Source organism: Macaca mulatta, chromosome 13 (assembly GCF_049350105.2).
Source record: "Macaca mulatta isolate MMU2019108-1 chromosome 13, T2T-MMU8v2.0, whole genome shotgun sequence".
Classification (NCBI taxonomy): Eukaryota; Metazoa; Chordata; class Mammalia; order Primates; family Cercopithecidae; genus Macaca; species Macaca mulatta.
Window position 1 is genome coordinate 91,350,532 of NC_133418.1, and position 21,005 is coordinate 91,371,536.

At 40.7% G+C, this 21,005-nt stretch overlaps 1 pseudogene; it reads right to left on the reverse strand.

Annotated features, from left to right (window-relative positions):
* Window positions 1–18,596: 18,596 nt before the first annotated feature.
* LOC114671834 (V-type proton ATPase subunit e 1 pseudogene) lies at window positions 18,597–18,841 on the reverse strand (annotated as a pseudogene).
* Window positions 18,842–21,005: the final 2,164 nt, after the last annotated feature.

Sequence of the window (21,005 nt, forward strand, 5' to 3'; positions counted from 1 at the left end):
GCCCAAGCTGGTCTCAAACTCCTGGGCTCAAGCAATCCACCTGCCTTAGCTTCCCAAAGTGCTTGGATTACAGGCGTGCTTGGATAGCTCCATTTGAATTTCTCAAAGAAATGTTTCAAAATGCTTCCACATATCCAAAACTCATCTCATGATCTTGTTCCACAAATCTGTTCCATGGCTCCATATAGCAACTGAAAGACATCACCCTCCATTCAGTCACATAAAAGTCATCCTAGGGGGTCATTCTTCATACCCAATCTTGCTCAGCCATCATATCTTGTGATGTCAGTGTCACCGTGATGTTGTGCAAGCTTGTCAATGACAAAAAGTGACCTAGAAGAATCTTTAGACTATAAATGTATAAAAGTATTAAATGCAAACCTTAACTGTGATCCTGTAGTACACAGTATTTTTTAAATGTGAAAGAGAAATGTACATGCATGTCATGCAGTATTTTTCTTTCCCCAAAATCTGTTATTATGTTGATAAAATATCTTATGATCAATTGTACAACCAATTCAATGCAATCAAAACAAATAAGTATTTTTACATACAAAAACCCACTTGATAAAAAGCAATAAACAACAACAATAATGCACACACAAAAAATTGAGAATCAGAAACTATGGATTCAGGTGTTGAAAACAGCCCAATTGTCCCATAGAAATGATATTTAAGGCTTTTTGAATAAACATATAAATTGACCCTCCTGGTCCTTAAACCTTGAAACTTACATTTGTCACATCTGAGTTTGTTCCTCAGGAACTGAAATCCATCAGCTCACTACATCCAGACAATGAGGCACCAGATTCTTCACTCATCATGATTGCTTCCTAACCCTCTCTAATTCCTCCCGCCATATAGCTACATCACTTCCTCCACTATATAAAGGCCCCCAATTTTAGTCAGAGAGACAGATTTAAGAATGATCTTCCATCTCCTTGGCTACAGCAACCGATTAAAGCCTTCTTCCCTGTCAATACTTGTTGTCTCAGTGAGTGACTTTCTGTGTGGCAAGTAATGGGACCTAGATTGAACCCCTGGCTTTTCAATAACAGTGTCAGTTCATCACCTCTCATGGGCTGGAGCAGGTCAGTTCACACAAACTAGAAACTCTCTTTCCTAAGTAACTATACTGCCCAAGACATATTAGCCTGATGAACAATTACAGATGGTGAATTACCCCAAACAAATTATCAGTCTTCAGACAGTCCTCATTAGTGAATCCTGGAGTCAATCTGTTCCTGTCTCTTAGCATGGCTCCTGACATCACTTCTGGAGTAACTGTGGTGCCCATCCTACTGACATTTTCCTTTTTTTTTTTTTTTTTTTTTTGAGACGGAGTCTCGCTCTGTCGCCCAGGCTGGAGCGCAGTGGCCGGATCTCAGCTCACTGCAAGCTCCACCTCCCGGGTTTACGCCATTCTCCTGCCTCAGACTCCGGAGTAACTGGGACTACAGGCGCCCGCCACCTCGCCCGGCTAGTTTTTTGTATTTTTTAGTAGAGACGGGGTTTCACCGTGTTAGCCAGGATGGTCTCGATCTCCTGACCTCGTGATCCGCCCGTCTCGGCCTCCCATTTCCAAGTCCACTACAATAACATGAGCCTTTTCTCCCTGATTACCACCTTCCCCTACCCTCTTCCAAGACTTTGGGTCATTAAACAGGCTTCCTTGTAGTCTAAATGTCTGTCATACACCTACAGTGGTAATTTTTTTTCCCTACAGTTCTTTATCCTCAATTTTCCTTCTTTATGAATCAGGCCCAGTTTTCCTTTGAACTAGGCTGAAAGTCCACTTGCATGTTATTACCTTATAATATGCTCAGAATCCTTCCTCTGTAAAAATAAGTCATTTAAAATCTAAGCTGTTGGAACTTTAAAATATCTGAGCCTTAAGGGAATGTGATTGTGGTACCTGAGTCAACATAAGTAGGCAGCTGTCACCTAGGCCAGTGTGATTTTTGTTTCTCTGTTGTAGATTAACTTTTTTTCTTACCTACATTGTTTTGTAAAAGACAGTAATTAACTGAAGGGCACCAGAGAAGACCCCTATTGATCTTCATTATGAATTATGTTTTCTTCTTCTTTTCTCACACAAAGACTTCATGGTTATCACATTGTCTAAGATGGAGTGTTACACACATTCTTTTAAATTAGAAAGGGAAAGAAAAACAAACAATACAGAAAAGAAAACAAACTGTAACTAATTAAATTGTTTTAGTGATGGTAGGTGTTGACCCCAAGGGGAGGAGAGTAGAACTGCTTTGCAACTGTCCAAGCATACTCATGGAGGCCTAGCTGGGGTTCCAAGGCTTGCATGACAAAGGTGTCAGTATTGTTATCTACACTAATGCCTTTCAGTACAGCATTTAAGTGGACAGTGTCCTACAAAGTCAATAATGAGTTCTAGGATAAAAAAAGTGCAATTCCCAGTTTTAAAAGTAAAGATTTGAAAACATTAGTTTAGGGACCTGTAGCCCACAAAAAAATCAGGATTTAGTCTAAATTGCAGAAAAAAAGAAAAACTTAAGAACATCTAACAACAAGTATACTATAGTTTTTAAAACATGATTTTTCTCTCTCCAGTTTTTCATTTTTACTAAAGGCAAATCATGGTAAGATCAATTTGCTTTATTATACTTGGCCTGATTATTTGCATAAGTGCAGCAAGAATAATTATTTTTCATATAGGCTTTTTAAACTGGCTTTGATGGAACTCTGTTCCATAAGGAATTTCAGATAAGACTGTTTTCAGATGAGCCCAGCCATGGGTTTGTACACTCAAATACCTACAAGTTGGGTAAATTCCTCTGAAAGTCTCAAGATAACCTGGGGCTCCTGGACCTGTTAGAAAGCGACATTCTTTACTTGCCATAGGTCAGGACAAAACCACTTTTGCAAAGTTATGACTGAGACAGTGAAAGAGACCTAACTTAACCAACTGCATCTTGCTTCTAACTCCAAGCTATCCTTGTTTATTCCTGCACTTAGGCTGAACTAACTTTGGCAAAAACTTATAATTTATAGTTTAAACAAAGATGGTAATAGCCCTTTCCCAAAGCAAACCTTCTTCTTGCCTGGGGACTACATTGCTTTTGTAGGACTAACATTAGTCACAAGATTAGAAATTGTGGTTTAGGAGTCATACAGCTGGAGACTACAAGATTCTGACCCTCCCTAAACTGCTCCTAAGATCAGTGCTTGAGACATTTTTCAGACCCTGCACTTGATGGATCAGTTGGCTCCACCCAGATCAACAAACTGGCTGATCTAATCTGTGACTCCAACCCAGGAACTGACTGAACACAAGAAGACAGCTTTGACTCCCTATGATTTCACCTCTGACCAATAAGCACTCTTGGCTCACTGGCTTCCCCCCACCCACCAAGTTATCCTTAAATGCTCTGGGAGACTGATTTGAGCAATAATAAAACTCCAGTCTCCTGCACAGCTGGCTCTGCGTGAATTACTCTTTCTCTATTGAAATTATCGTGTCTTGATGAATCGACTCTGTCTAGGCAGTGGGCAAGGTGGTTACAACCCCTTGGGTGGTTACAAGAGTTCCTGTACAGGGACTGTGTAGACAAGGTATGAGGCCAGGTTTCCCAAGGAGCTTTTATTGGCTCTATAAGTCAAGTTTGATTTCTTAAAGGAAAGCATGCCATTCCAGTAAAAGCCTTGGTGAAACAACCAGTTTCTTCAAAAGAAAACATTCTTAATACACTTATGCAAATAACTATATTGCCATAAGTTAAGAATACTCACAAATAGTTTCAAATTCTGGAGAAATCAGATAGAGCGAAACAAATGTGCCCCAAATTTTATTCACAGGAGTATGTTTTACTCAATTGTCAAAAGCAGTAAATAGCTCAAAAGTCTTCTTGGCTCTAGAGAACAAAAAGGATCAGCAATGTTTTAAGCAAAAAGTCAAAAAAAATATTACTTCAGTTTTTTATTAGCTTAGTCCATTCAGTTAACTCGTGTTGTGTTTGATATTCATGATCACTTCACCTCTCCATGAGAGTCCTGAAAGTTTCTTATTTTATTCTAATGTCATAATCTCCAAAGTTACCAGAAACTTGCATTCAAGAGCACCTGCAAAAGTTTTATACCTGATTATAAAACTATCTGTAAAGAGAACCAAATAAGACAACAATTGTCTGTGGATGACAAAAACATTTCAGGGCAGCCACAAAGACACAATTGACAAGGAAATGTATTACCTCTGTGGCACACAAGAATTTAACATAAAAATTATCATTATTACTGATAACACATACTGAGGCATACCAGAATTATAGGAATCTTATACAATTCTGAAACAGATACTAATAACATATTTGTATCAACATAACCCAAAATTAAACACCTTTTTATATTTGACAGTTTCCTGCATGATTTTAATACATTAAATAAAATGAATAGGTCTTTTTGGACTTAGGGGACCCAATTATTATTATTATTATTATGTTAATAACTTAGAATTTGATCTCTGAAGGTTTGTCAAATATCAAAGGTTTAAAACACTGGATATCACAAAATAGAATCCCAGGTCACCGTAAGTCATTTATTTAGCCAAAATGATAATTCAAAAGTTTTAAAAGAGAAAACCCTTTACTCTGCTAGATGGCAGACTCAGTTTTCCAAACAAGACCCAATAAGATAGCATAAGGCTAACTGAGTCTGTCTCTTCTCTCTCCAATTCCCACTTTTTTTTGTAATTTACTTAAAAGGCAAACAAAAATCTTTCAGCATTTCTTAGTATTACTTAAAAATCATTTTTTTAAAAAAAAGAAGAAACAAAATTTTATGTTTACCTTAGTGCATCTTAAATGCTAAAGCTAGTTTTAAAAACATATTTTATAATCTATCCAGTTTTAATTAGTTTGACCATAAGGTAAGATTTTCGTAAACTTTTTTTTAGAATACTTTGTAATTTTTTTATTAACCAGCAAATTAATTTTCTAAGAAAACCCTGTTATTTGGACACACGGGCCCAGATTCTGGCCCTGTATCAGTGTGCTTTTATTCTAATGTTTAACCTACAGAAAAAAAAAATTAATCACCATTATATCTTAGCCAACTTGCTTATACCCACAGAACTTTTTTTACAAGAGCAGTCCTTCATGAAACCTGTTCAATTCGCTTAAGCCTTAAGTTTTGTCCCATTACTCTTTTACGGTAAGATAATCTTTAAAACCCTCTGACAAAATTACATTTCCTTTAACAAAAACTATCTTTCCATGCCCTCTTATACTTTTTTTTTTTTTTTTTTTTACCAAAAACACATTTTACTTTTCTTATACACCTTGTATGTAAAACTGGTTTTCTTAGTAGTCTTAATGACTTGTTACAATGTTAGCTCTTAGCAAATTTTATTTTTGGTGAAATACCTGATAAGTAAGCAATTTTTCTCCACACGTCCCCAGGCCTTATCTAGAAATTAATGCTTCAAAGTAGATAAATTGAACAATTTTCAAAAGTCAAAGAAGCAGTTTATGACCTTCAAGCATTTAGCAAATTTGGTATTTTACCTTAATTTAAGTCAAATGTCCAAATTTTGAAGATATTTTTATTTTACCAATCATCTTTAATGCTGTCTTTATTTCCAAATGATTACTAAAGTCACGTGAACAAAAAGGCATTGTTCTAAAGTTTCTATTTTTCTGAAAAAATATTATTTAAGTGCTTATTTTTCTAAGCCAATTAATCAGATTTCTTCTATATAAACATCACACACACTCAACACATATAAATACACAGACAGATAGACAGAAGATCCAGCAGTTTTAAGATTTTCCATTTGCCAGTTTCTTAATTGGATTACTGACTTCAGGGTGGAGCCCTTGGAGGAACAGAACCAGGAAAGCTTGCAATTTCTAGAACCTAATAAGCAGGCACAGCTGGAAGGCAAAAACAACTCCCCCAAATTAAGGGTGCCATTTTATACTGGATCATGGATCCCCAAAAAGGAGGGGAATACTAAGGGAGAAGATAGTGCTGTGCTTCTACCATGCATTTTATTGCAAGGCAATTCAAAGATAATCAGCCCATTTTGTAATCACCCCATCCCCCATGGGAGTCTTATCTCTCATTTGGGGTGGTTGGGATGTTACCATATCTTCCAGGTGGCCAAGAGCATGCTTCTCTGATCCAAATATGCAAAGAGCCAAGTATTTCTCCATAACTGCCTCAGCCATCCCTTAAAGTATACACACAAAAGGCTAAAATGCAAAGTAATTTGATATCCCCAAATGTCAAAATCATCAGCTAACGCAATGCAAAGTAATTTTTGATACCCCCCAAAAGTCAAAACCATCAGCTAACACAGTGCAAAAGAGAACAGAGCCTTAGATTTTGAGAGGGATTTATTTTCTTTCAATTCCTGGGGTTCCATGGGAAAACAGAAGTTTTTCCCAGATGAGGTCCATGGTACCTCCTATTTTTCCCCAGGTAGCCCAGGCTGTTAGTAGTTATCTTACGTTTTCTCATGTGGACATCAACAGTGGCAAGAAGACAAAATGAAGAAAAACAGGTTGGTTGACTGAGAAGAAAAACTTCTTTTTTTTTTCATTTTTTTAGAAGAAAAACATGATTCAAGAAAAGAAACAATAAAGGTCTTTTAAATATATATAGCTTGAATATCTATTTTTAATCAAGCCAGTTTTAACCACAGAGTTTTTTTGTTAAAATAAAATCTTTTTTAAATGTCTTATTACTAGACTCTAGCTAGGACAGCCGATATTTCCGGCCTTTGAATTCTACCCCAGGTAACCTCCCACATGAAATAGTAAGTCTTAACTAAGGAACTAAGATTATAACTTAACCATTAACGCATAAGGTGTTTTAGAGAGATGGTAAGCAGTTTCTTTTTTTATTTTTTCTTTTCTTTCTTTCTTTCTTTTTGTTTTTTAACAAGATTTTGAATCTTCCCAAGGTTAGTTCAGAGAAAGGAAAATTCAAGACCGGAAATCAGAAGCTATCCATGGGGAGAGGGAGGGAACCTCAATACATGACAAAGTTACACAAATAACCAGAAAGGAATCATTCAGAAGCCAAGAATTGAACCTGGGCCACCGTTGTCAAAAGCTAAAGCCTTAGCTACTAAACTACACAGCATTGAGCAGTTTCTATTGTTTTTCCCAGAAGAAGTCTAGAGCAGCCAATTTCAAGCTCGCAAAGACTTAACTGCTCAAGGTAATTTTTAGGGCTGTGACATGAACCCCAATATTCCCGTCCTCTGGATAGTGGAGACCAAGATAAAGTATCCCCACATGGTCACAAGGTTAACTTCTTAAGGACACAAAACAAGACAAAAATTTCATCTGGTATTCGTTTCAGGGACTCACAGCAAAGTCTGTAACAGACCAGCCTACCAGGCTGGCTTGAAAAGCCGGCTTACAGGGATCCTAAGCCCACGTTCTATCCTGTGATACCCTCCTCTCCATTACAGAAAGACAAATTCTTAGCACAAAGTGCACCAGATTTGCTGTAGCTTAAGACTAGTCTCGCAAATCCTTTTTTTACTATTAATCAAACCCTTGCAGAGGAGACACAGTGATGTTTATCATTTACCATCACCCAACATGTAGAGAAAGAGAGAGAAAGAGAGGCAGGCCAGAAACTTGACTGGTAAGAATTTCTTACTCTTTTTGCTGGTATACCAGGTTTCTGGGTCCCCTTTCTCTGCAGTTTCCAGAATAATGGAGAGGCTTTTGATGGCCCCATTCAGCATGCCATAGCTGTCGGTGACCAAGCTCCATTACGAAGGAAAATCATCCTTTTTGGTTTTGTGAAACTATAGGCAAAAGCTTCTCAATTATGCAAGATGCTGCCCGATGAGCTGCATAGGGAACCAAATTAACATTTCCCATCCCAGCGCAAGCAAAATACACATAACACAATGGACACTGGTCACCTCGCTCAGCACCCAACATCAACCTGGCAAGGCTGAAACTTTTTCCCATTGGTCCCTGTTGTCTTTCATCCACTCAAGGTGGGGAGAGGTGACCTCCATCTGGTAATTCAATGGGTGGTCTCTGGGCGAGATGAAGAGCTGTCACTCTCAATCAGGCCTGTTAAACTTCTTTCAGGACTCACTGAATGTGACCAGATAGATAAGGAGGGTTCTCTGAGTTAGGCCTGTTAGACTTCCATCGGCGATTCCTTCAGAGATATTCTCCACATATACAAATACATACACAAACACAAGATGGACAGAAGGCCTTCCAAATCAAGATCCCTAACAAAGAATTCCAGAGTATACCTTCCCAACTATCCTCCTATTCTCCATGTGAGAAATCTCCCCGAAATCTACCTGATTGAGGAGAAGTCTCCTGAACCAATATCCTTCTTATAATTTAGGGAGAGCCAACCAAGGCCTCTCAGGAGCCAAACCGGGACAGACACCCATGGTGGAGCTACAGACACCCTGTGCAGTGAGGCTACAGACAGACACTCCACCATGGGGTGAGAGAACTAGTCAGGAGAAGGAAGGAGGCATTGGCAGTGCCTAGGATACTCACCCACCCAGACACCCTCCGATGGACCTGCAGACAGACACCCTGTGTTGGGTATACAATTACAGGATGTCTCCCCAGGACTATTTCTCTTTTGCAATTAGATCCTTGCGTGTTGGGTTGGCAGCACCCCACCAGTAGAAACAGTACAGGAGTTAGCCCCCAGTCCAAGAGAACTAGGCAGGTGCTTGGGCTGGCCTCTGTATCCATCGATGGGGGCAGGTAGGGCTACTGAACCATGGGCAGAGCCACAGGGGTAATCCCAGATGAGCCCCCAAATTTGTAACTGCCCAATGGGTTCACCTTGCCTGCTGCCTAGACACTAGCAATTTATCAAGACGGGGGAATTGCAATAGAGAAAGAGTAATTCACGCAGAACTGACTGTGCAGGAGACAGGAATTTTATTATTACTTAGTCCCCCCAAAAACTCTGGGATCAGGGTTTAAAAGGATAATTTGGTGGGTAGAGGGCCAATGAATTGGGAGTGCTGATTGGTTGGCTCGGGGATGAAGTCATAGGGAGTCAAAGCTGTTCTCTTATGCTGAGTTGAGAGACAGGACTAACTGGATTTCCTAGGCCGACTAAGGATTCCTAAGCCTAGCTGAGAAAGGTGACCGCACCTACCTTTAACACAGGACTTGTAACTCAGCTCACACCTGACCAATAAGGTAGTAAACAGGGCTCACTAAAATACAAATTAGGATAAAAGCAGGAGGTAAAGAAATTGTCAAATCATATATCGCCTGAGAGCACAGAGGGTGGGACAATGATCAAGATATAAACCCTGGCATTGGAGCAGGGAGGAGCAACCCACTTTGTGTCCCCTCTCATCGTATGGGAGCTCCGTTTTCACTCTATTAAATCTTGCAACTGCACACTCTTCTGGTCTGTGTTTGTTCCAGCTCGAGCTCAGCTTTCGCTCATCCTCCACCACTGCTGTTCGCCGCTGTCGCAGACTCGCCTTTGACTTCCACCCCTCTGGATCCGGCAAGGTGTCTGCTGAGTTGCTGATCCAGTGAGGCGCCCACTGCTGCTCCCGATCGGCCTAAAGGTTCGCCATTGTTCGTGCACAGCTAAGTGCCCGGATTCGTTCTAATCAAGTTGAACACTAGTCGCTGGGTTCCACGGTTCTCTCCTGTGACCCGTGGCTTCTAATAGAGCTATAACACTCACTGCATGGCCGAAGGTTCCATTCCTTGGAATCCATGAGGCCAAGAACCCGAGGTCAGCGAACAAAAGGCCTGCCCCGTCTTGGGAGCAGCTGCCATCGTCTTGGGAGCAGCTGCCATCGTCTTGGGAGTGGCCCACCACCATCTTGGGAGCTCGAAGAACAAAGGCCATCCCATAACAGAGTCAGTACGTGGGTGGGGGCCACAGAACTGGTTGGCAGGTCCAGGTGGGACCATCTGGCTGTTAGAAATGCAGAACCTTGAAAAGACATCTCAAAAGGTGATATTAGGTTCACAACAGTGATGTTACCTTTTTTTTTTTTTTTTTTTTTTTTTTTGAGACGGAGTCTCGCTGTGTCGCCCAGGCTGGAGTACAGTGGCCGGATCTCAGCTCACCGCAAGCCCCACCTCCCGGGTTTACGCCATTCTCCTGCCTCAGCCTCCCGAGTAGCTGGGACTACAGGCGCCCGCCACCTCGCCCGGCTAGTTTTTTGTATTTTTTAGTAGAGACGGGGTTTCACCGTGTTAGCCAGGATGGTCTCAATCTCCTGACCTCGTGATCCGCCCATCTCGGCCTCCCAAAGTGCTGGGATTACAGGCTTGAGCCACAGCGCCCGGCCAACAGTGATGTTACCTTTAAGAGTAATTGGCGAAGTTGTGAATCTTATGGCCTCTGGAATAATGGGTGATAATGTTTAGAATTCCAGCCCCTCTCATTCTAACTTGGTGGCTGATGGCCTTTCATTCATTTTACAAGAACAGTTTAGCTTTGGAAAGGGTTATTACTTAAACTATAAACTAAATTCCTTCCCAAGGCTAGTTTGGCCTACACCCAGGAATGGACAAGGACAGTTTAAAGGTTACAAGCAAGATGAAGTTGGTTAGCCCTGATGTCTCTCACTGTCATAATTTCCTTAATTATAATTTTGCAAAGGCAGTTTCAAAACTGTTTCAGGGGTGTGTGTGTGTGTGTGTTGTGTGTGTGTGCTCCTAAGTGTACTGAGACATGATGTAAAATGAGTTTCTTATTGATTGGCATGACCTTTGTAAGCAATGTAAGAATTGGTCTAGATCAGTGGTTCCTAAATTATGGTCCCTGGCCCAGCAGCATTAGAAATACTTGGGACCTAGTGATCATTAGAATTGCAAATTTGGGGGCTTTATCCCGGACCTACTGAACAGGGACAGGGCCTGGAAATCTATGTTTTAAAAAACGTCCAGGTAATCCTGATGCACACCAATGTTAGCAAACCACTGGAATCTAGGTAATTTAGCTTTTCTCAATCACAGGAGAGATTGGAGCTTTAGAGAAAATTATTTCAGTGACTCTTGCTATTTTTCCCAAGTAGAAAGCTGGCATTTTAGAAGATACTGGGAAATAAGTTAGGTATTACATACAGTGGATGCCTTAGGGCAGGAGGGCTTAATTCTCTCTTACGATTGGTTGAGAAGGGAGAAATCTAGAATGGTCCCCCAAGGTTTTCTTCAGAGTAAATTTGAATGATGTCAAAAAAATAGTCAAACGCTGTAAAATATTTGAAGAAATTTATTCAGAGCCAAATAGGAGTGACCATGGCCTATGATACTGAGAACATGAGATCCTGAGAACATGTGCCCAAGGTAGTTGGAGTGCAGCTTGATGTTATACATTTTAGGGAGACATGAGACTTCAATCAAATACATTTAAGCTACACATTGGTTTGGTCCACAAAGGTGTGACAATTTGAAGCGGGAAGCGGGGGTGGGAGGGCTGCTTCCAGGTTACAGGTAGATTAAAAAATTTTCTGGTTGACAATTGGTTGAGTTTATCTAAAGACCTGGGATCAACATAGAAAGGAAATATTGGGGTTAAGATAATGGATTGTGGAGACCAAAGTTCTTATTAGGCAGATGAAACCTTCAGGTAGCAGGCTTCAGAGAGAATAGATTGTAAATGCTTCTTATTAGACTTAAGGTCTGTGTTGATGTTAACGCTGGAGGATATAATGAGGCATGTCCAACCCCCACTTCCCATCATGGCCTGAACCAGTCTCTCAGGTTAAATTTGAAGAGTGTCCTGGCCGAGGAGGAATCTCATTCAGATGGTTGGGAGGTCTTAGAATTTTATTTTTGGTTTATAGTGACTTAACCCAAGTTTTCCAAAACATAAAGTAATCCAACCAAGGATTTGGAAAAAAAATTGTTGTGGTTTAAAATGTATTTTCCTCTTATCTCTGTTGTGATTACAAACAATGATCCTATTGTGATAATGAAGAATTTAAATATATAACTGTTACTAAGAGTTGGAAATTATGATTTGCTGAGGACATTCAAAATCAGCCTCTGGTTCATTTATCTAATCATAATGGTCACATTTGCAAACTCTCTCTAGGACAGTGATTCACAGCCGCTATTCTGATTTAACCCTGTTTTGTTCCCAGTACACTCCCAATCAGTAGCATCTCTTGTCACAATGCTGGGATTCTCATGGGGACTAGGGGGGCTATAGAGCATGAAAAGTCTCATTGAGGATTCTAGCGCACCTCCTTTCCCCACATAGACACCAAAAAGAATCTCTGCACTAGGATAAAATACAAAGTTGCTAAGAACAATCTAAGTCAGCAGAGAATATATCATCCTCCCAGAATAGCCAAGTTTTAAATAGGCATTGACTGAGTTCCAGGATGATCCAAGAGCTCAGAGCATAATTCATTACTGTATACTTATTTATTTGCTGCAAAGAACCACTATTCTTTCAGAAGAGAGCAAAATCTGGTTATGAAAAAAGGAAAATTTTCTTGTCAATCAACTGATCAATATTTTTTATGGCTGCTGGATAGGCATCAATGTATTAGGCACTGTGTAGGACATGAGTGGGTTGAAACCGCCTTTGCAAAAGTTGCGTCAGTGAGAAAATTACGGCAGTAGGGGAGATCTGATGTAGCCAACTGCCCTCCTGCCTTTAGCTTTCAAGCAATCGTGCTGCCTTTAATTATTACTAGACTAGCTTTGGGAGACATTTAGTTTATGGTTTAAATGATAACAGCCCTTCCCCAAAACTCAACTGCCCTTGTAAAGCTAATGAGAGGCCACCAGGCTAGGAGGAGGACAGGAGCCTGAATTCTGCTAAGGTGTATACATAAATGATTGCCAGTCTTTATTCCAGAGGTAACAAGATATACAACTTCCCCAATTACTCCTGCAAATAACATAACTATTGTAGAATCTAAGACTGGCCTTTTGAGATATCTTTTCAGGGTTTTTACATGTCTGACATCTTTGCCTTTGGCTCCAACCTGGACCTACCCACTGCTCCTGTGGCCCCACCCAGAAGGGTGTCGGCATGCAGAAGAACCACTTCCAACACCCCTATGATTGTACCCACCATCCAATCAGCAGCCACTGCACTACTTCCCCTAGACTACCTTTGAAAAGCCCTAGCGCCTGAAATCCCACCTCTGCATGAATTCAACTCCATTGCAATGCTCCTGCAATAAGTCAGCTGTATCTGGGCAGCAGGCAAGAAGAACCCATTAGGTGGTTACAGTTTTACAACCACTGGAGAGAAAAGATCACAACACATGAAATAAGCAACATAAAAATAAAACAATAATAAATGATAAATTATGAAGGACTACTTATGAAACTGTCTGAAGTGGTTTTAAGAAACACAGATTCCAGCCAGGCACGGTGGCTCAGGCCTGTAATCACCAACACTTTGAGAGGCTAGGGCGGACCAAGCACTTGGGCCCAGAAGTTCAAGACCAGCCTGGGCAACAAGGTAAGACCCCCATCTCTACAAAAGAATTTAAAAATACAAAAATTAACTGGGCGTGGTGGCATGCACCTGTGGTCCCAGCTACTCGAGAGGCTTGAGGATCACTTGAGCCTGGGAGGCAGAGGTTGCAGTGAGCTGAGATCACCCCACTGTACTCCAGCCTGGGTGACAAAGGACAGGGTCAGACCCTGTCTCAGAAAAAAAAAAAAAAAGAAAGAAAGAAAGAAAGAAAGAAAGAAAGAAAGAAAGAAAGAAAGAAAGAAAGAAAGAAAGAAAGAAAGAAAGAAAGAAAAGAAAAGAAAAGAAAAGAAAAGAAAAGAAAAGAAAGAAAAGAAAAGAAAAGAAAAGAAAAGAAAAGAAAAGAAAAGAAAAGAAAAGAAATATAGAAACCTCACTCCTTAACTGCTGTGCTATGTCAGAATATGTGCTATGTCAGAATATGTGCTATGTCAGAATATGTGCTATGTCGGAATTATGTGCTGTGCCATAATATCAGAAATGCTAATGTAGACTCATCTCAGCAGAGGCAGGGCCCAGGAATCTGCATTTAAGTCTGCCAGGTTGTTATGATAATCAATCAAGTTGAGCACCACTACCTCAGAAATGCAGAGGAGAGGAAAATTAATTTTAACCAGTACTATCAGGGAACACCTTTTTTGTGGAGCAGTGAAGCTGAGATGGGCCCTGAGTGAAACTACCTTTGCAGAATTATAAATAATGAGAGAATTCTGACAGGGTTAACTCCACCTTGCTTCTAACCTCACAGGCTAAATTGTTTTTTTTATTTATTCTAGCACAGAGGCCAAGATAACTATGAGAGGAATTTAGTTTATAGTTAAACTTGGAGGTAAGGAAAGCTAACTCGTCCCCGCCTCTGCCCTATCCCACCATGCCCACACACACTATCCAGAGATTGAAGCCACATTCTTAAGACACGGGTGAAATTATGGCAGGGGCTTGAACTTTGCTAAAGAATAGGCGTAGTTAGGCCGGGCGCAGTGGCTCACACCTATAATCCTAGCACTTTGGGAGGCCAAGGAGGGCAGATCATGAGGTCAGGAAATCGAGACCATCCTGGCTAACACGATGAAACCCCGTCTCTACCAACAATAGAAAAAACTAGCCGGGCGTGGTGGAGAGCGCCTGTAGTCTCAGCTACTTAGGAGGCTGAGGCAAGAGAATGGCATGAACCCAGGAGGCAGAGCTTGCAGTGAGTCGAGATGGCGCCACTGCACTCCAGCCTGGGTGACAGAGCGAGGCTCCATCTCAAAAAATAAAAATAAATAAAAATACAAATAAAAGGCATAAACAATGACCTGCCATTGCTTAATGTGTTTTCCTACAAGTTGTTAACTGACCCAGAGTCACATAACTGGGGCCACGACATTTATAACCTCCTCTACTACTCCTATAGATAACCTCACTATTATGAAAACTAAAGAACTGGGTCACTGCGATATTTTTTAGATTCAGCATTTCAGTACCACCTGGTCCTGAGAACCGACTAAGCTACACGAAGACAGTTATAGATACTGTCGTGATTTCACCCCAGCCAATCAATTGTTCTAGGTCCCCAGCCCCCTGTCAGCCAGAGTACCCTTTCAAACCTTAGCTTCTGAATTATCAGGGAGACGGATTTGAGAAATTTCTCCTTGTTATTGCTTGGCCAGCCCTGCGATTACTAAACTCTTTCTTTGCTGCAATACCGGTTCTCATTGGTTCTTTTAGGGCAGCGGGCAAGAAGAACTAGTTGGCCGGTGACATGAGGACAGGGTAAGATGTGAACAAAGTAGCTGACAAAGCAGAGGGCTTATGTGTGTGCTCACCTGAAGCTGCCTGTGCCAAAATACTAAGGAAGGCTTGGGAGGACAGAATGAGTGCCCAAAGCAGTTAGAGAAGGCTTCTCCCAAACTGAGTCTCTAAGACTGAGCAGGAGGGATCTGCCAGGCAGAGATGAGGGAAACGGGATTCCAGGCAAATTTGTACAAAAGTATAGAGGCATGAAAGAGCAAGTTATGTTAAGTGACTAGGAGGAGCTCCATGTGACTGGAATAGGCAGAGAAAGGAGGAGAGGCCCATGGGAGACAGGGTAGAAAAAGTGATAGACCTGCTTAAGAAGTAAAAGACTAAACAAGTTTGGAAATCCCAAACCATAACGCAGGGCAAGTAAATGCCTGGATGTTCATGCATAAGACATACTGTGTGACTTACAGGGTCCAGAAACCAGAGAGAACTGGTCGATCCATGCCCCATGTTTTAAAGGGCAACCTGCTCAACCCAAGCCAATCATTGCCTTTATGGGCAATGAGGTTCCAGTGCTGCCACATCAGCAGATGTTTTTTCTCCAGAAAAGCCAGACACTCCGATTTTTAAAATAAAATCTCCAAACTTTTAAATGAAGGCTCAGTTCTTTAAATTATTAATCAGGCCAAACAAAATACAACGCTTGGCCTGGTGTGAAGCCAAGTTTATTACCTCTAGGCTACAGTCTAATAAGCTCTTACTGCATCCAAATTAGATGGGTGTCTATCTGGTTCACTGTGTGCCTGATTGCAGAACATGGCAACTAGGCTGAAGCTTTGTTGGGAGAAAAACAGAAATCAAATCTGGAGCTTTTATTCTGGAAAGATCTGGATATATCTTTGTGTGTGTTTTTGTATATATATACACATTTGTGTGTGTGAGTGTGTATATGTGTGTGTGTATATATGTATATATATACCATTCCTTTGTTTAGTTTAAACACAGGCAAGATGTTGTTCTCAAACTTTGTAATATTCTCTAAAAATTGCCAGGGCTCAGAAACTATCCTAACATAGCCAGAGGAATGATTTGAAAAACAGCATTCTTTAGTAATATAAAGTATTTGAGACCACACAAGATTTAATTCTACATGCTGACTTAAAAAAAATAAAATAAAAGAGTCGTGTTTTCACTGTGCAAGCTGTAAAGGACTTTATTTAGTAACATATACAATCTTGCATTTCTGAGCAACACCAGTACATCTATGGTCTTCTATTTTCTCCTTGCTGGAGGGTCATTCTAAAGGCAAATTCATTAAAAATGGAAAATCCTGCTATTTTTCAGACAGTGTTCTTTTATTTTAGATAGTTCTTTTATTTGTTTTAGATGTCTATTTAATCATCTCTTAGAAACCAATCTATGACAAATCTTATATTTGAGCTTATACCTACCTCTTTTCCATGATAAAAAATTACTTCTACAGATGCTAGAAGTAACTTTCTTAAGGATGTCAGCTGCAAAAATTTTTAACTACTATATAATTAAAAACCTTCTAATAATACTATAAAACATGTTCCTCTGGAAACTGAAATCAGTTTTCAATTTTCTCATTTACATTTCTTTTTTTTTTTTTTTTTTTTTGAGACGGAGTCTCACTCTGTCGCCCAGGCTGGAGTGCAGTGGCCGGATCTCAGCTCACTGCAAGCTCCGCCTCCCGGGTTCCCACCATTCTCCTGCCTCAGCCTCCCGAGTAGCTGGGACTACAGGCGCCCGCCACCTCGCCCGGCTAGTTTTTTGTATTTTTTAGTAGAGACGGGGTTTCACCGGATTAGCCAGGATGGTCTCGATCTCCTGACCTTGTGATCCGCCCGTCTCGGCCTCCCAAAGTGCTGGGATTACAGGCTTGAGCCACCGCGCCCGGCCTACATTTCTTTTACAAGTGAAAAAATTATTTCTCTTTATTCTTTTCAAAAAGAGCTAGAAAAGGTGTATCTTTAAGATCATTCATTGTTTCTACTCTCCGGGAAAGGCAGTGTGGTAGACAGAATAATGGACTGCCCCCCCCCACCACCACCTCCTCCAAGACTATCTGCATCGTAATTCTTGGAACATAAGGGTATGGAAAAAGGGATTTTGCAGATGTGGTTAAACTGAAGATCTTGAAGTTGGGAGATTATTCTGGATTATCTGGGCAGGCTCAATGTAATCACAAGGATGGGGGTCCTTATAACTAAAAGAGGGAGGCAGGAAGGTAAGAGGGCATGACTGCCACATAGCAGGAGTCGGAGTGGTGTTGCTGGATGAAGGAGGGGGGGGTCACAAGCCAAGGGAGGTGGGTGGCCTCTAGAAACTAGGAAAGGGAAGAAAACAGATTCTCTCCTAGAGATTCCAGAAGAAATGCAAACCCACCCATTTTTGCCAGGTAAGACGCATTTCAGATGTCTGACCTCCAGAGCTGTAAGGTAATAAATCTGTCTGTTTTAAGCCTCTAAATTTGTGGTAATTTGTAGCAGCAGCAGTAAGAATATGGACAGTAACCAGACTCTCTCAAAGATAGACACTAGAACAGCTTTATTATATGTTTTATTTTATCTATAGAAAACAGAAAAGTGATTTATTCCAAAAGAGGGCAGAAATGAGAAATTCATACTGAAAGTATAGCTTGGGCTGGGTGCAGTGGCTCATGACCAGGCATAGTAGCCAAGGTGGACGGATTGCTTGAGCCCGGGAGTTTGAGACCAGCCTGGGCAACATGGCAAAAACTGCCTCTACCAAAAAATTAAAAAACTTAGCCAGGCATGGTGGCCAGCAGCTGTAGTCCCAGCTACTTGGGAGGCTGAGGCAGGAGGATCACTTGAGCCCAACAAGTTGAGGCTATGAGATCACCACTGCACTTCAATGTCAGCGACAGAGCAAAACTCTGTTAAAAAAAAAGAAAGAAAAAAGAACACATAGTTTGGTGTAATTCTGTCGAGAGAGCTCTTTCCTCTGAACGTCCTCTCCTACTGACTGCCCCGCTGGAGTCTTGTCAAGCAGCACTTTCTAAATAGTTCACTGATTTCCATGTTATGAGAAGACAGGAGCCATCGACAAATCCACAAATTCCAAGGACAGAATAACGTATTTCTCAGAAGAAAAGCATCTTCTCTCTCTAAAGAGTGCATTATAATTTTGAGGAGTTGGCACAGTTTAGGTTAAGTAGGCACATCATTCATTAAAGCATAAAAAAGTTGAAGAAAAAATGCTGCATTGTGTTAGACATTCAAATGCGCTGTGGATGTTTAAGGCAGCTGATGCCCAAAATAAGCAAGTCAAGAAAAGAGGTGTGGTTTGGAGGTGATTTTTGCATCTAGAAGGAATTCTTTTCTCATGACTGCTAAGACTGAACACTGTAAAGCCTGTCTTCCTCAAGGCCAGTGACACTTCAGATACCAGATGATTTCATGTTTCAATTACAGTCTGAAGAGAGGGTTGAGTTGGCCAGGATCGCAATCAGCCAAAAGAGACAGCAACAATCTGAACAGGTAACCAACTTGGTAATGATAAGTCCCTAGTTAGGACCCTTAGGGATGAACCAAGGCATGAAGAAACCAATGAAACCCCAAAACACGCTCATTGCAAAGAGAGGTATGGTGAGGCCCTGATATGCCATGCTTACCGCTGATCTGCCACCCCCTGCCCCTCTGCCTCACTTGGGTCCCACCTGGAAGTCATTTGTAATTAATTTTTTTTTTTTTAACAGAGACAGGGTCTTGCTATGTTGCTCAAGCTGGTCTTGAACCCTTGGCTTCAAGTAATCCTCCTGCCTCAGCCTCCCAATGTGCTGGGATTGCAGATCTGAACTACCGCGCCAGACCCTAGAAGGGTTTTAAGTCGGTATTTTATATTATTTTTGGAGAAAGAATCTAGAATCAAAGTCATCAGTAAAAGGGCATGTGGTGGCACTTGTGGGTGTGCCTTCTCACAAGAGTCCCCTTAAGTAATTATTCAGCCTCTTGGTGAACACTTCTAGACAGGAAGCTCATCATCTCTCAATGATACCTAATTCACTTTAAGACCACTCTTAAAGTGTTAAAAAATTCTTTCTTATACTGATCTGATGCAAAAACCGGAGCTGCCTCACTCCCAAATCATTGTTCCTTTCATTCTAGTAAACTCGGTTTGAAAGAGGTCTTCAGATACCAGGTTCCATTATACACGTAAATAATTTCTAAATAAAATGCAAAAGATTCCTAGTAGATCTCATTAAAATGATGACAATTTGTTTTTCTTTCTGAGCCTGCTTGGTAGGAAACACAATTTTGTTTAAGTAGTATTTAAAAGTTTTTTTTAATTGCAGAGAAAGCCATTGTAGAATTACTTTAAACAATAATACATAAAAATTTCATATCAGCAATCCTTCATTTAAGCTAATGATGTGCATTAGAAAGAGAATACTATTCCTGCAAAAGCTGGATTTTTTTAAAAAAAGAAAGGGAATACTAATACTTTGAGGGAAGTCATCACTCGTTCATTCACTAATATTGTTATAGCTTACATCAAAAGTGAGTCAAGAATGAAACCCTTTTTCTTTCAAAATTGATTTTTGTATTAGGCATGACTTTTTTTTTAGCACCTTCAACAACCCTATGAGGAAAATAATTATTCCATTATTATAAGGTAAGTATGTGCAACATATACAAGTTTCAACAAATTCAAGTAGCTAAATTTTGCTCTTTTCACATCCTGCGTATTGAGATATGCCTCAATCTCAAAATCTAGTTCCATACTTAAAGGCTTTAAGATCTCTGAAGATTATTAAGCCACTCAACCTTAGTGTCCTCATCTGTAGAATGTGACTAATATTTACACAGGCTTATGGTGACTGTATCATAATGTGGGTCAATGGAGTAGGGCCACATCAAAAACCTACCCCCACCTCAGATGATGCAAAATAAGGAAACTGAAAAAGGTACTACTGGCCGGGTACGGTGGCTCACTCCTGTAATCCCAGCATTTTGGAAGGCTGAGGTGGGCAGATCACAAGGTCAGGAGATCGAGACCATCCTGGCTAACATGGTGAAACACAGTCTCTACTAAAAACACAAAAATTAGCCCGGCGTGGTGGGGAGCGCCTGTAGTCCCAGCTACTCGCGAGGCTGAGGCAGGAGAATGGCGTGAACCCGGGAGGCCGAGCTTGCAGTGAGCCAAGATTGCGCCACTGCACTCCAGCCTGGGCGACAGGGAGAGACTCGGTTCCAAAAAAAAAAAAAAAGAAAAGAAAAGAAAAGGAAAAGGTACTACTACGGATAGGAACATCTATCCATCAGACACGAAAATGGTTGAGAACTACAGAATAAAATCAACAGGTATCAATATGAAAACTCTTTAATTAAATGCCTACACGATTTAACAGTATGCCAACTTATGGTTAAATATAGTTTTCTAATATGCCATCACTTTGGGAACATTTCTCATTTTTCAATAATTTCTAAGCACACACTCAGTAACTGCCAAGATACCATAACACATCGTGAACTCAATGTTTCACCCGGGCAAATCATGTCAAAAGTAATGACAGTACAGCCAAAAAGTTTATTCACTGTCTAAACTACGTGGATTTAAAAATGTTCTATTTGCTATGGAGTGAAGGGCCCCTTCTCCTTAAAATAACATGCTTAGTGTCTGGGAAGGGCTTTAGACGTCAGGTGGAGAATGCGTGGGGGGAAACGACGCAACTTTCTGAACATCCATAGTCTACGGAAAGTTGGCTCATCCCTAACCCTGAAATAAAGCTACTGAAGCCACAAGGAAATCATATGGCACGCTATCTGCCG